The 14640-nt window shown below is 43.2% G+C and overlaps 1 protein-coding gene across 1 annotated transcript in view; it reads left to right on the top strand.

Annotated features, from left to right (window-relative positions):
* Positions 1–1960: 1960 nt before the first annotated feature.
* SIL1 (SIL1 nucleotide exchange factor) overlaps positions 1961–14640 on the top strand; it is a gene marked incomplete in the record, with an annotated part of 234243 nt that continues 221563 nt past the window's right edge. Inside the window, 1 exon segment of the mRNA XM_034778499.1 lies at positions 1961–2073.

The following is a 14640-nucleotide window of genomic DNA, read 5'->3' as shown; positions in this document are numbered from 1 at the left end:
GTGTCATTGGTTTTAAATGTTGTGAAATCAATGCGGAACTTGACTTAAAAACCAATGGCACACCATGACAGTGTGTGTTGTGCAAGATGATGCAGGAATCATCTGATGAAATAAGTTAACTATCATTTGGGAATTTTCCTTGCTACTTTTAAAAAAAATGCTTGTGCACTCTTTTCTTTCTTTCTAAGGCCTTGGCTACACTGGCGCTGTATAGCGCTGCAACTTGCTGCGCTCAGGGGTGTGAAAATGCACCCCCCTGAGCGCAGCGAGTGCAGCGCTGTAAAGCGCCAGTGTAATCAGCGCCTGCAGTGCTGCACGCTCGCAGTGCTGCAAGCTATTCCCCTCGGAGAGGTGGAGTACTTGCAGCGCTGTGAATCCCCAAGTGTAGCCAAGGCCTAAGGCTTGGCAGCCATATGGATACAAAGGTTAACATGCAACGCTTTCAGCTGTTCTTTTAGCAGCACACTGTACGATACTGAGTTCACTGATGCTGGCTGTGTCAATGATATCTGAAAAGAGTAAATAGCAGGTCTTGCCTCCGTCCCTCCCCTTCTGCTGGTTAAGCAAATTTAGTGTGGGCTGTTGCACAGCTGGTGCCCAAAGATTATGAAAAGGGAATGATCTCTGTGGTCTAATATGGTCAGAGTGACCACACAAGATGACTGAAGTAACAGAAGTCTTAGCTTTTACAATCAGCACAGAGATCATAAAAAGAGAAAACCAGGAGGGCTAAACATATAGGCAAAGACATCTCGCTAGGCAGCTAACTTCAGTGTGAGGCAAACCCCTCCCCACAAAAGGCCATAACTGCCATCTGCAAAAGTAATTTATTTTAACCATTTCACTTCAATTAATACTGAAATATAATTCATCAATCATTTCTAGTCTGATTGGTTTTTTTATGGTCGAATACTGCTTTAATGGGATTGATTTTTGTTGTCGGGAATAGGCCTCTTGCCTAAAGCAATGGTGACCACTGAATACTGAGCAGCAGTGAGACCATCTGCCACCTGTCACTGTAGCCTTTATTTATGATTTCTCTTCCTGTCACCCCAAAGTTGAATAGGGCAGAGCAATAGGGAAGCTTCTATTAGGCAGAAATGCCAGGTGCTCTCCGTCTGGAACCCTTCAGCACTTAAACTGTCCTGTGGGGCTTTTAAGCTGGTTTTGCAGGGATGTAACAAAGAAAACTTCCTCCGTGAGGACACAGCCACAATGATGTTGTCAGGGATCTCACAGGCAGCCTGGCAAAGGGAAGCGCCAGATGCACAATCAGATGCTCTACGCTCACGCTGCCTGTGGTCCGTGGGCATCAAAGGGAATGTCAGGATGGGTGCTGGGGCCCTAATGGATGGCGCCAGTGTAACCCACATGTGGTTTTCTGTGCCATCTAGTGGCACTGAGACCACTTAGAGAGAGATAAAATGAGTCTGCTCTGCAGCCTTCGCTAAGAGCCAGTTGGCTTTTAGTTCATGCAGTAGAGGCTCATGCACTAGGCTCCACAGGTCCCCGGTTTGATCCCGGCGGCAATCAGGGTTTGTCGGGGTTACACCAGCAAGACCATGTGAAGCTCCATAGAGCACCTGAAAGAGCCACAGCGACTTCAGGCCACACGTAGAAACACGCTGCTGTTATCGGTAGAGCCCTGGCCCAATCTGTCAGGCCAAGCGAGAGAGCCCCCTACTCAGGTCAGCAAGCTGCTCTCGGGCTTGCATGCAGGGAATCGCATGTCTGGCGGCACGTGTCCTGACAGCATCCACCGGGGACACCCCCCCGGAGGGGCCAGGGATATGGGGGGGAGGGATAAGGGACAGCCCGGGCCAGGAACGCCCGGCAACGAAAGCAGCGTCAGCCAGGCACGAGCTATAGAAGGGGCGGGGCTCACAGTCTCCGAGCGCTAGGCTTATGAGGGCGGGGCGAAAACCTCCGGTAGGCGGAGCACAGCGAGTCAATGCGCCGATCTCTGATTGGTGGTCGAGGTCACGTGCGCGAGGGCCGAGAGGAGGTGTTTGTGCGCGCGATCAGCGAAGGCTGTGGAGCGTGCGCAGTGAGAGGCCTAGGCTGGGGGCTCAGGTAGGAGCCGAGTGGGGTGACCGGGAAGCCCCCATCCATGAGGGGTTGTGGCGCCGCCCACGTGCTGTGGCAGGAGGGGGCGCTGGGCCTGTGTGGCGTAGGGCAGATTACAGGGAGCCACCGGACTTCCTGCCTTGTCCAGACAGCCGTGAATCTGCTGTCCTCAGCCGGCGCCTAGCGGGCTCGTCAGCCGGCGTGTACCTTGCGTCCTACTATCCCCCTCAATGTGCCCAGCTCCTGGCGTGCCTTGCATCCCACCTGCCCCATTGCAATGCCCTCGTGCCCCTCTGCCTCTTTCCTGCCCTGGGGAGCAGGTGACGGGTGTGTGGTGGCACCCATCCGCCTGTCCCTTGCAGATGAGGGGTCGCAGCAAGTAGTGTGGCCCTGCGGACTGCTGAAAGGTTACCAGCCCTTCAGGTTTGTCCTGGAGTCTCTAGGAATTAAAGAGTGAAACCTCCAGGCAATCTGTACAACTAAAATTGACAACTCTACTGTGATGCAGGACCAAGTTGGCCAGGCATACAGCATGGCCCTTCGTGTTGGCAGTCCCCAGTGTGCATTCGTCGTGCTTTCCTCCCACCAGAAGTGAGGGGCCCTGATGGGTGATGCTCTTCCTTGAGCTGAGCCCCCCCGGCTACGTTGTGGGCTGGGACCTGCTGCATGTGGCCATGGGAACCTTTATATTTAAAAATGGGGAGCTATATGCCACACAGTTGAACTCCTTGGGCTGCAATTTGAGCAACCTGGTGTATTGGGGCAGCAGTGGAATTGCCAACCCTCTAGGATTGTTGTGGAGTCTTCAAGGATTAAAGATTAATCTTTAATTTAAAGGTTGTTATGTGATGAAACCTCCAGGAATACGTCAATCCAAAATTGGCAATGCTAGGCAGTAGTGGTACCGTGGTGGGTGATACGCTACCCCTTCCGTGCTCTGTGCCCTGGGCTGGGTTACAGTTTTAACACTGGAAAAAGCGACAAAGAGTCCTGTGGCACCTTACAGACTAACAGGTTTCAGAGTAGCAGCCGTGTTAGTCTGTATCCGCAAAAAGAACAGGAGTACTTGTGGTACCTTAGAGACTAACAAATTTATTTGCGCATAAGCTTTCATGGGCTACAGCCCACTTCTTCAGTTCCATTTTATGCATCCGAAGAAGTGGGCTGTAGCCCACGAAAGCTTATGCTCAAATAAATTTGTTAGTCTCTAAGTTGCCACAAGTACTCCTGTTCTTTTTATAGACTAACAGACGTTTTGGAGCATAAGCTTTCATGGATGAATACTCACTTCGTCAAACGCAGAGTTTTAACACTAATTGTTCCAGCTCCATCTCTCTCTGCTTCATTGACTTGCATTCCATGTCTTAGGTGAAAACCATTTTTCTCTCCTGCCTATAGCTCTTACTACTTGTCTTCCTCTGTTGTTAACTCTATGAAGCTTTGTGGGATACAGTCTGTGTGAGAGAGAATATAAAATAGAGTTGTTTTGCACTGTTGCTTTCCATGGAAATTCTGGGTATGTTGGACTCTTTTTTTTGTGGCTTTGAAAATATCCAGGGAGAGATGCCTTTCATTTTTCGTATCCAATAGCTTAATCTTTTTAAATGGCTTTAGTGTAAAGGGACACTGTCAAGTCAAATTTGACTCAAAATTTAGATTTTGCAAAACTTAAAACTGATGTTTCCATGAGTTTTTATTACAGTAAAAACAGATTTTTATACTAAATTTTGTAATTTTTCTGTTTTGTTAGAAATGACATGAAGAAAGGAAGCAATATAATATATTATAAAGCAGTTCTTGATTTTACAACCTGTTGTAAGGAGTAGTGGTAAGGAAAGTAAGAAAATGTGTTTTTTAAATTTTTTCCTGACAATGAAAAAATATTGGCCTTGTGTCCTTTTAGCTACTTTTGTATTGTATAGTGTAGGTCTGGAAATGAAAGGCAGCTTCAAAAAGAGCTCCTCCACTAATCTGTTTTTTACATTAGAAATCCAGGTCCTCTTCTGGAAGATTTTATGGGCTTGTTTACACGCAAACTTGCACTGAAAAAACTGAAATACTTGTAGTCTGTACCTTTTGTTATTGTGATACTATTTCTGAGTGCGGACATTCTTATTTTAGAATAAAAGCGTCCAGTCAGTTTTTAGTGACCTAAGCTAAACCAAAACAGATCAGGAGCACTCTTAAGAGTGTCCACACACAAAACATCTGTTAAAATAACAGAGGGTCCTGTGGCACCTTTAAGACTAACAGAAGTATTGGAGCATAAGCTTTCATGGGTGAACGCCCGCTTCATCAGACACCACAGGACCCTCTGTTGCTTTTTACAGATTCAGATTAACACGGCTATTCCTCTGATAATTAAAATAACAAATGGTGTGGGTTAAAACTGATTCAGTTATTTTGGGACAGTTCAGTTACTTTGTGCAGACCAGCCCTTAGCTGACTGGAGAACTAGTGAAATGGTGGCATTATATGAGCCAAGAGAGTGAAAGCCAAGCAGTTGAGAGGGGAAGAGGTTATTATTATAAGCCTACTAAAAATGATTTTGTTTTGTTTTTTAATCCTCCCATTTAACTGCAATGCTTGACTAACATTTTGGATAATGGAAGCCTTTATTAAACATTCAGTACTCCCATCCTTTCTGTTAGGCCAAGTTTACGCTTAAAAGTTTTGTAGGTGTAACTGTCAGTTAAGGGTGCAATCTGTTCATTGATTTTATTAGATTTAACTATGGTTGCAAAAGCCCTAGTGTAAACACAGTTACACCAACAAAAGGTGTTTTTTTTTTTTTTTTTTTTTCTCCCCCTGGTTTAACTTATTTTGCTCGCTGAACTGGAACCAACTTTTTTGTTGTTTTTTTTTTGTTTTTGCTGATGTAATTGCATTTACACGAGTTAGCCTAGTGTCAGTATAGCTATACTGGCAAACCTTATATGTGTTCACAAGGTCATAGTGTGAGGTGGGTGACAAGACCTGCCTTTTACAATGGATCCTACAAGTCTTTATTTCAGCTATATAAGATCATGCAGCTCATATTTGCTCTGAGCTCATGTCGTCTTTGAAACAGTTGCATTGTTGGAGGTGGACTTTTTAATGTACGTTTTATTTATCGTACCCTAAAATGGCTGTATTGGACCCTGCCATTTGCTCTGATCCGGTCCCAACATGATGGCTGCATAACTGCATCCAAGGCAGAGGTATCCAGAAAGTGGCCCCAAGGAGTTCTACAATGCAAATAGCACCATCCTTAATATAGAGGTGCATCTAGTGGAGACTTCTGTAGCTTCTCCTATGAAAAGTAAGTGTTGCATGTTGGGTCCTGTTGTCTATGCAGGACCACATCTCACTTGGAGCTGAGGGGGATGTAAATCTACTCCATTTATGGAAACTAAGTGTGATGTGTGAGTTCCTGGCAAGGTGCCAGCATACCTCTTGAATGTACAAAGCATGGCTCCACCCTTGCAATAAGGAAGTGACTGGTGACAATGATTAATTTTTGATATGCTACTACTACATTATCTTCTACTCTCTCATTAGTCCAATTCTGAATTTATTTACATTTAAAATAACAACGTCCTCAACAAGCCTCTTTTTGCCCATCCTGTCGAGGAGCATATCCTCATCCTTTCCCCCTACCCCCTCCAATCCCCACTTACTGTTTTTGTGTCACAGTGAAGTTGAGGTGGAGGCTTATTTAAAAGATGATTGGCTCAAGATGGACAGATATGATAGCATGTTCAATATGTCTCACGTTGGTCTGTGGAGGTTTTGTGAGGCTGAACTTGAGGATGAGAGCCAGGAGCTCCTGAGTTCTAATCCTGGCTCCGCTACTGACTTTCCTCTCTGACCGTGTGCAAATCACTTAAACTCTCTCTAACTCAGTTTCCCCATCTGGGAAATAATGCTTAACTCCCCTTTGTGAAGTAGATGAGTCAGCTTCAGTTAATATTTGTCAAGCACTCTGTAGATCAGGAGTGCTATATAAAGCTAGCTATTTATTATTAACACAAAGATATTCTTAGCACCTGAAATGAGTGATGACAGAAAACACAGATTCTGCTGGGACATAGCCATGTAAAACAAGGCAGTTCTGCTTTGTAAATCTTTGAGTAAACTTCTTTGGCGTCATTAGAATTTTCACTCTCAAAGCTTCTGTTTCAAAAAATCCCCAAAAGGCAAAGTGAAACTGAGCTCAAATTAACTGGGTTTTGTTTGGAAACCCTAAATAGGCTTGCTATCACTTGAAATTCAGCCCAAGATTCACCAGAGGTTTGCAAACTTTGCCCCCTGTTTCAGGTTTGTTGTGAAGCCTGGAATCAGGATTTCATTATGAACATAGCCCTACTGGAATACAGCAATATGTGTGCATTTTCCTGTTAAGGAGTAGGCGCAGCTGCCCAATTGCACTTTGAAATGTATTATTGTCTCAGTAAAGTGTTTTTAAGAAATAGGCATGTAACTTTTATAAAACATTTTGTAACCATTAGCTTAAATTGTTCTATTTGGGACGTCTAGGGTGGATATTAGGAAATAATATTTCACTAGGAGGGTGGTGAAGCACTGGAATGGGTTACCTAGGGAGGTGGTGGAATCTCCATCCTTAGAGATTTTTAAGGTCCGGCTTGACAAAGCACTGGCTGGGATGATTTAGTTGGTGTTGGCCCTGCTTTGAGCAGGGGATTGGACTAGATGACCTCCTGCGGTCTCTTCCAGCCCTAATATTGTGTGATTCTATAATCCCATCTCAGGTAGGGAATGAGCTCCTAACTGCTCAGGAAGCCACAGTCTAACAAAATAGTGATGCAGGGGTTAATAAACGTAATACATTATTATGAATGAACCAAAAGGCCTGGGGAAGTCCTAGCACTTGCCTATAAGCTGATGGGATCAGAAACCTGTCCCTGTGCAATAAACAGAAAGCTCTGACTGTCTCTTCACTGGGGAAAAAAGGTTGTTTGTTTTTTTGTTTTGTTTTTTAAATTCCAAGATAACTAACTCAAATTAGTTATCTCACTGATTCTCAGACTGTGGTCGGGACCCCAAAGTGGGTTGGGAGACAGACACAGACACACCCACCCACCCCCCGACCCTGGCAGTGGGGCTCGGGCAGGCTCAGACTTCAGTTCCCTCTCCTTGGGTCTTGTAGTAATTTTTGTTATCAGAAGGGGGTCCCGGTGCAATGAAGTTTGAGAACCCTATGTAAATTTAAACTGATATGGTTTACGATATAACCTGCCTGCACAGACACTCTTAAACTGGAATATGAGTACTACTTTTTTGTTTAGCTTGGGAAGGGGTTTAAGCTATGCCCCCCAAAAAGCCACTCTTACACTGGAATAAGAGTGTCCACTTGAGGCATGTGTATGTGTCATATTGATATAACTGATAAAACTTTCCTGTGTAATCAAGACCTAACATGCTCCTTCTCAAGACGTAGTTGTTTTTAAGACACTGGCATTTTGAAAAGCCAACACAAACTGGGATTTGTCTGTTGCAAACAGGGTGCCTTCCTAGGCTCTGCTATGAAACCTCTCTTAGGCTGGTATCTGTGAGAGTCTATTCCCTATGGGTAGCATATCTCAGCTATATCTCTTCATCAGGACCACCCTCCATTGGACTCAGCTCACAACAGCTATGGCTGGTCCCCCAGTGAGGTTCCTTGTTCAGCTGTTTTCTACTGGGCAAATTCTCTCCGAGGACCTTTATTTTTGTTCTGTGGTCAGTCCCAAGTTTGGTCCAATTGCTCCCATTATCATGTAGCCATTCAGACGCAAGGTATTAGCTGACACCCCACAGTCAGTATGGGCCTGCTATGCCCTTACCCTAACTGTTCAGTCCTGAAATCCACTTGTAGTCCTCAAAATAGGTCATGTGGAGAGCTGCATTACAATGGCAACAAACAACTTCCAGGTGCTGTTTCCAACTGTCAAACAGTAAAAGAGAGGAAGAGGAATTGAAATGAGAGGTAAGCCCTGAGCATCTCCCTGGCTTTAAGCCAGTCTCCCCTGTGTAATTCATTTCAGCATCTGCACTCTAAGTGCAGGAATCTATCTTTAGTTTGATAACCTGCTCACTCTTGTTCAGTATGTGAGTTGGTTTCTAAACTCCAGTGTAAAAACTTTTAACTCTGGTCAGTGGGCAAGAGCATGAGCTGCGTTCTGTTAATGTTTGGCCCATTTTTCTACTTGGTACAAATGTATAACATCTACTAACACATAGAATAGAGAATGTGCACTCTAATATTCTGCTTGTCTTTATTGCTTCTGTTATAACCCTCACAAAGGATGGGCAAGGATGATGGGGGTTGGGTCACTTGATGATTACCTATTCTGTTCATGCTCTGTGAAGCACCAGGCGTTGGCCACTGTCGGAAGACAGACACTGGGCTAGATGGATCTTTGGTCTGACCCAGTGTGGTTGTTCTTATGGAAAATGTTGCGTCTTTAATGGTGACAATGAATAATTTCAGGTTAAAATTTGAACTTCATATTACATTGTGAAGACTTCTGCTCAATGTACAATCCCCAATGTTGCTGTGTATTAAGAAAGGTACAGAGAACAATATGTTAATGCCATTACATAAGTTGTTGGTATTCCTTCTCCTTGAATGCTTTGTTCAGTTGTTGTAACTTCATCTGAGAAAGAAAGTAGCAGAAATAGAAACAATGTAGACAGTACAGCAAAACTCTTAGCGGCATGTAAGAGAGGTTTCATATTTCTGAAGGCATGAAGGGAGGCTAAAAAGATTAGGGCTACTTAACCTCAAGAGGAGAAGATAAATAAAAAAAAAAAAAAAAAAAAAAAAAAAGGACCTGATTAATGGTATATAAAACACAAAATGCTCCAGAGCAGGTCAGTCAGACGCTCCTCTTTATCCTTTCAGCTGCGTGCAGATCTGGTCGCCCCATCTCAAAAAAGAGATATTGGAATTGGAAAAGGTTCAGAAAAGGGCAACAAAAATTATTAGGAATATGGAACAGATTCCATATCAGGAGAGATAAATAAGACTGGAACTTTTCAGATTGGAAAAGAGACGACTAAGGGGAGGGGGGAAATGATAGTTTTTTAAAATCATGACTGGTTTGGAGAAAGTAAATAAGGAAGTGTCGTTTTACGCATAATCACAAGAACTAGGTCACCAACTGAAATTAATAGGCAGCAAGCTTAAAACAAACAAAGGGAAGTATTTCTTCACGCAACACATAGTCAACTTGTGGAACTCCTTGCCAAGACCATAACAGGGTTAAAAAAAGAACTAGATAAGTTCATGGAGGATAGGTCCATCAGTGGCTGTTAACCAGGATGGACAGGGATCCAAAACTGTGCTCTGAAGTGTTCGTATCCTCTGTTTGTCAGAAGCTGGGAATGGGTGACGGGATGCATCACTTGATGATTACCTGTTCTGTTCATTCCCTCTGGGGCACCGGGCATTGGTCACTGTTGAAAGACAGGACACTGGGCTTATTTGACCATTGGTCTGACCCAGGATGGCCGTTCTTATGTTCAAAGTGAGACTTCGGTTTTGTGCACATGGGGAAATTGACTTAGCTATTCTGGAATAGCTCCATGAGCAGTGTGATGCTTCCCAGGGTTGTGAGGCATCTTGCATGAGGAAGCTGTGTCTGTATCTCCCAGAGGTCAGCTCCCCAACTCCGAGGGCAATACAAGCATTCCCCTCTAGGCCTGCGCAGGCCTCATTGCCTTTCTTCAGGTTAAGGAAAGGCACACTCCACCCTCTGCTTATCTCCCTGGAGTGTCCGGCTACTGTTCTACTAGGTAGTTACAGTATTCACAGATCTGTTGCTTCCAAAGAAACAGTACACTCCAGTTTACCAGTTCCATCTCATATCACAGTTCTGCACACAGCACTTAGATATGTTTATAGTGAAATCAAGAATGAATCTCTGTGCTTTGTTTTGATTGTGATAGCAGGTAGAAGTAGTGGAAACAAATGGTTACAGATAAAATAAAATCGTAAGTCTAGGCTCTGGAATGTGTTTTAATTAACATGGTACTCTCATGTCTTGTGGAGTATTGCACACCCAACATCCTTCCAGGCTGGGTGTGATCCTGCTTTCATAAGACAAACATGCTGTTAGTTTGTCTCCTTGGTGAAGAATCCAAAGTGTTCCTTGGTGCTCCCTAGATGTAGCAGAACAATCCTTTGCCAGTACTCATAAACAGAACACCCTCTGCTCATTATTCCTTCCAGTGGCTTTCCTCTCTTGTTGATTTTGCAATCTCTTGATTAGCATCAGGCTCAGTATACAAACAGACATAGATTGTGAGGCGGGCAAAACACTTATGACCAGACAGAGATAAGCGTCTGTTACCACTTGCCGAAAGAAACATTTTTGAGGTATGTCACCTCCTGGTGACCTGCCTTAATCCCAAATCCTTAAGAATATAATTTTCAGTATAGGTACGTAACTTCTTAAATATTATCTGTGTATACATTTTGCAGTGCTTATGATGATCACATGCCACCCTTTCGTGAACTAATATGCATATATCTGACCCAGGGAATCCCTGTGCATTCCTGTACCCTCTGCCAGTTGGCACAAAGTGGTCCCTGAGTTACATATGAACACTATTCCAGAACAGAAGTGACTTCATTCTGGAATAATATTCTGCTATAGCTATGTGAGTCAATTTTCCTGTGTAGATAAGGACTCAGCCACTGTGTATTAATTGATTTAATCAAGAGTAACTGCTTTAATCCATATACATTTAACAGGAGAAAATATCAATGCATGGCTCTGACTGGTCCTAAATGCCCCCCAGCACCACTTCCCACTGTCCTGAATTTAGAGCAGTCAGTGCCTTTCTGAAACACAGCCCCACCTTGTCATATTCTGAGATGTAGTCCAGATCAGTGAAGGGTTGTGTCACCACCTGCCCTGTAATCCGAAATGCCCCGTTGCTGTGGCTTGCAACCTGGGCACCTGCAACCAAGAGATGAACATGCAGGTCACACCATGAGTGTCTGTGCGCTGTACATCCATGGATCAGCAACTCTGACCCCAGCAGCCTGCCAGCAGCACAACAGTTGCTTGTGGGCTTCTACCAGCTTTGGTTACCACTTGCCGGGTGACCCCCCCAACACACTCCCCGTCACAAATTTTCCCCAAACTGTGTGCCCTGAAGCATCCCACCCGCTCCTGGACCACTCGGAGAAATAATTAGGTTTGTTTGCTCCTTTTAAAGAGACAAAAACACATTAGTTTATTAACTTAACTAGGGCAAATACATCCTTTCCTTCAAACATAGCCCTTATAGTAAAAGTAAAACCCATTTATTAACAATAGGACATAAGTAATGTCAACTAAAAGGAATAAACATAGAAAGGGTTACTTAATCTAGCAAAGTACAGGCTTTGTTCAAGATGGTTTTTTTTTTTTTTTTTTCCCCCTCTCACCAGTCTTCCTTCTTCCCAGCCATGGCTGACTTTCCCTCAGTTAGAACCTTCCACAGAAGTACAAGGTGCAGGCTTCCCGTGTCTTCCTAGGTGAAAGTTCTTTGCTTAAGCAAGTTTCTCACGTATATTCAGTTCCCAGCGACGTCAGCGGCTCCCCTCCATTTGGTTGAAGAATCCATCTTTCTCAGCTTGGGAGAGCCCTAGCCCTTTGTGCCTGTCTAGTGATAGATGCCAAAATGGCTTTCTGTCTCTGCTTATAGCTTCCAAAGTTCAATGACTTAGTTTAAAGAGGGCAAGATAACCTCATGCTGGTTTTCCGTTCCTGTGGTCTTTCTATTCCCCCTGCTGACTTTTTTGTATAAATGGGGCTTCCGTGTTTTAGGTCACACTTTGCTTAATTTCTTTGGAGACAGATAGCTGTCTTCCCTCCTGTCTGGGGAAAACCTGTTTTTCCATTTATTTGGTCACAGATTGTAAAGCATAATATCAATGAGTATCTATAGTTCCTTATGTAGTGTTAATGCACACTGTTCATGGTGATATTAATCACCAGTGTGCCATTAGCTTTCAGAAAGTATCTTACTTGATACGCTGTTATAATACAGCAATATTGTATGCAGTCAGTAGAGTCATTTACTTATCGTTTGAGGTGCCACGTGTCTTTATAACTCAGATAAAATTTCTCTCTCCTGCAGGGGAGTTGATGCCATGCTGTGTTCTCCCCACCTGATAGCTTTGTTTTTCTTATGTGTAAATGACCCTTCATTATCTCTTCCTGACGAGAAGGCTGGTCAGAGAAGCAAACACATTCCTTTGTCTAGGGCATACCTGTTTACCAGCTCCCCAGACATGCCTGGCTTAAACATTTTTTAGTCAAATTCCATTATATGTCCAAAACTCTTAATACACACCCCCTACGTACATCATACAAGTATATTAATGGTCAGTGAGTTACTAGTTTTCCAATGACACATTACATGACTTCTTTTAGATACAGATTATAGCCATAGTGAGTTGGGGTACACCAAATTGGTCAGCCAGCTGAAACTCATTACCTGATTCCAGTGAGCCCTCTGGCATTGGGATGCTCTTAGGGTCACACATCCACTGTATCCTCTTTCTTTGCTGGCAACTGCATGGCTGAGCTCTGTCATTTTATTGTAGCTGTGGGATGAAATCCTCACCTCATTGAAGTCCATGGCAAAACTATTGACTACAGTGCAGTCAGGATTAACCCTGTTTTTCACCACATTAATCTATTGAAACTGGTTAGCTTAAGTATGTTAACCATAATTCTGCTTCCTCTCACAAAGTTGCACTTGAGGAATGTTGGGAAAATGATGGCGGGATAGTGAATGGCACCCCTCGTTGTAATTCAATACTTAACCAATGCCAAAGTCTGGTGTTACATGGAGCATTGTGCTGCTGTAGGAGGCTGTATTTCCAATGAGATGTAAAAGCAAGTTCTTGTTCACTTGTTATTAAAGTTCCCGTAGCCCTTATACAAATATGGGGTGCCTTGACTAAATTTCAGTCTAGACCATTAGATTCTGCTTTCTTAAATTATCTCTATGGTTTCTCTGATTCTTCTTGTCTCAAAGGGCTGTGTAGTGTAATTAGTGCTACATAAACGCTTAAGGTACTCAAAAATATGGCTGTATCTGTTGGATGAATGTACATATATAGATATTGGATGATTTGGGTCTCAAATATAGTTTGTAAAACACTTGGCTTCATGGGATGAAAGAATCTATAACTTATTCTGGGTGTGTGTTGATAATACTATAGGATTTTCAGTGAGCAGGTTAGAGCAGTCCTGAACCATGAGTTTGTTGTTTGCCTGCACAGTGAGAATCTTTGCCAATAATTCACGAAATCTGCTGCTAGTGTCTGCAAAGGAAGGGGAGATGCTTTCAAAACCTCTGAGTCACTGGGTTACAAGGAAAGTCCCTCTATAGATGTGTGTGGTGTTTCTGGGGAGAGGTTGTGCCAGGGATCTGCTTTTAAATTTCCAAATACATTTATTTTTTAACAACTGCCTATTTTAAACACAATGTTTTGTTTAACAGGAGTTTATTTTAAAAGGTTTCACTATTAATTTTAGAACTTTCATTTCAAGCATGTTTCTGTAAAATTGACTTTTTCAATGTCCTCTGCATTGTGCTCTTTTGCAAGAAATCTCTGCATAATTATTTCTTATGTACTTGTTCAGTCTATCAGCCAACAGATGTCAAGTGTAGCAAAATGCTATAATAATATTATGAACTAATAATAGTCATAATGCTTCTAATTGCCTGGCATGGCTTTTGATAGAGGCAGACTCAGAAATTAGAGCAAGTGAATGCTTAACCTTGAACCACAGAAGCATAAATGAGCACTTAATCTTGCTCTAGGTATACTATACTTGCAGGTGTTTCAGCTGCACCTACCAACCTCTAATCAAGTAGCCAGTTCCCTTAATTTCCTCAAATGGACCAGGAGTAAAAATCATTTAAATCAGTTATTATAGTAAAAAGCTATTATCAGTATGTTCAGAGATGCAGAACAACTCTGGCAAACTCTGTTGATGAGCAAGTTTATTGAAATGGGTTTTGCATACCAAAAACTGAAGCCTGGTCATTTTAAAACTAATGTGGCAGTAGACCACTTGGGTTTCAAAGAATTCTCATGTCTTGATTATTACAACAATGCACACAGATTGCTTCCACATTGGGAAGACTAGAGAAAATGCAGGAATCCTTTATCTTTTATGCAAGTTGATTGTGCTGCTTATAAGTGCCAGGAAGTCTGTCTGACACAAGCTGAAATGTGTTTTTGGAAGTTGCCTGCTGTCTTTATATGAAGTTAGCTATTCATTACACATAAAATTCACCCACCCCTGCACAAAGACAGAGTAAATTCACTTTAGGCCTGATCTTGAGTTCTTGCACCTCCCACGGAAGATGTGGGTGTTCATTGTTTCTCAGGATCAAGCCCTTGGTGTAGGGAAGCTAAGCAGGGTTTTGGGGGTGGGTGTTACGGAATTGACTGCACTCTTCAAAGCCAGGGGTATGATGCTGGACTGCAGGACAGACTTTCATTGGCCAGTATTCTAGCATTTGTACTAGAATAGTGACTGCAGCATTTTTCACATAGCATGTGTCTACCCAGCA

The sequence above is a fragment of the Trachemys scripta genome, chromosome 8 (assembly GCF_013100865.1).
Source record: "Trachemys scripta elegans isolate TJP31775 chromosome 8, CAS_Tse_1.0, whole genome shotgun sequence".
Classification (NCBI taxonomy): Eukaryota; Metazoa; Chordata; order Testudines; family Emydidae; genus Trachemys; species Trachemys scripta.
The sequence above is the reverse complement of the archived record's forward strand: the minus strand, read 5'-3'. Positions and strand labels throughout refer to the sequence as shown.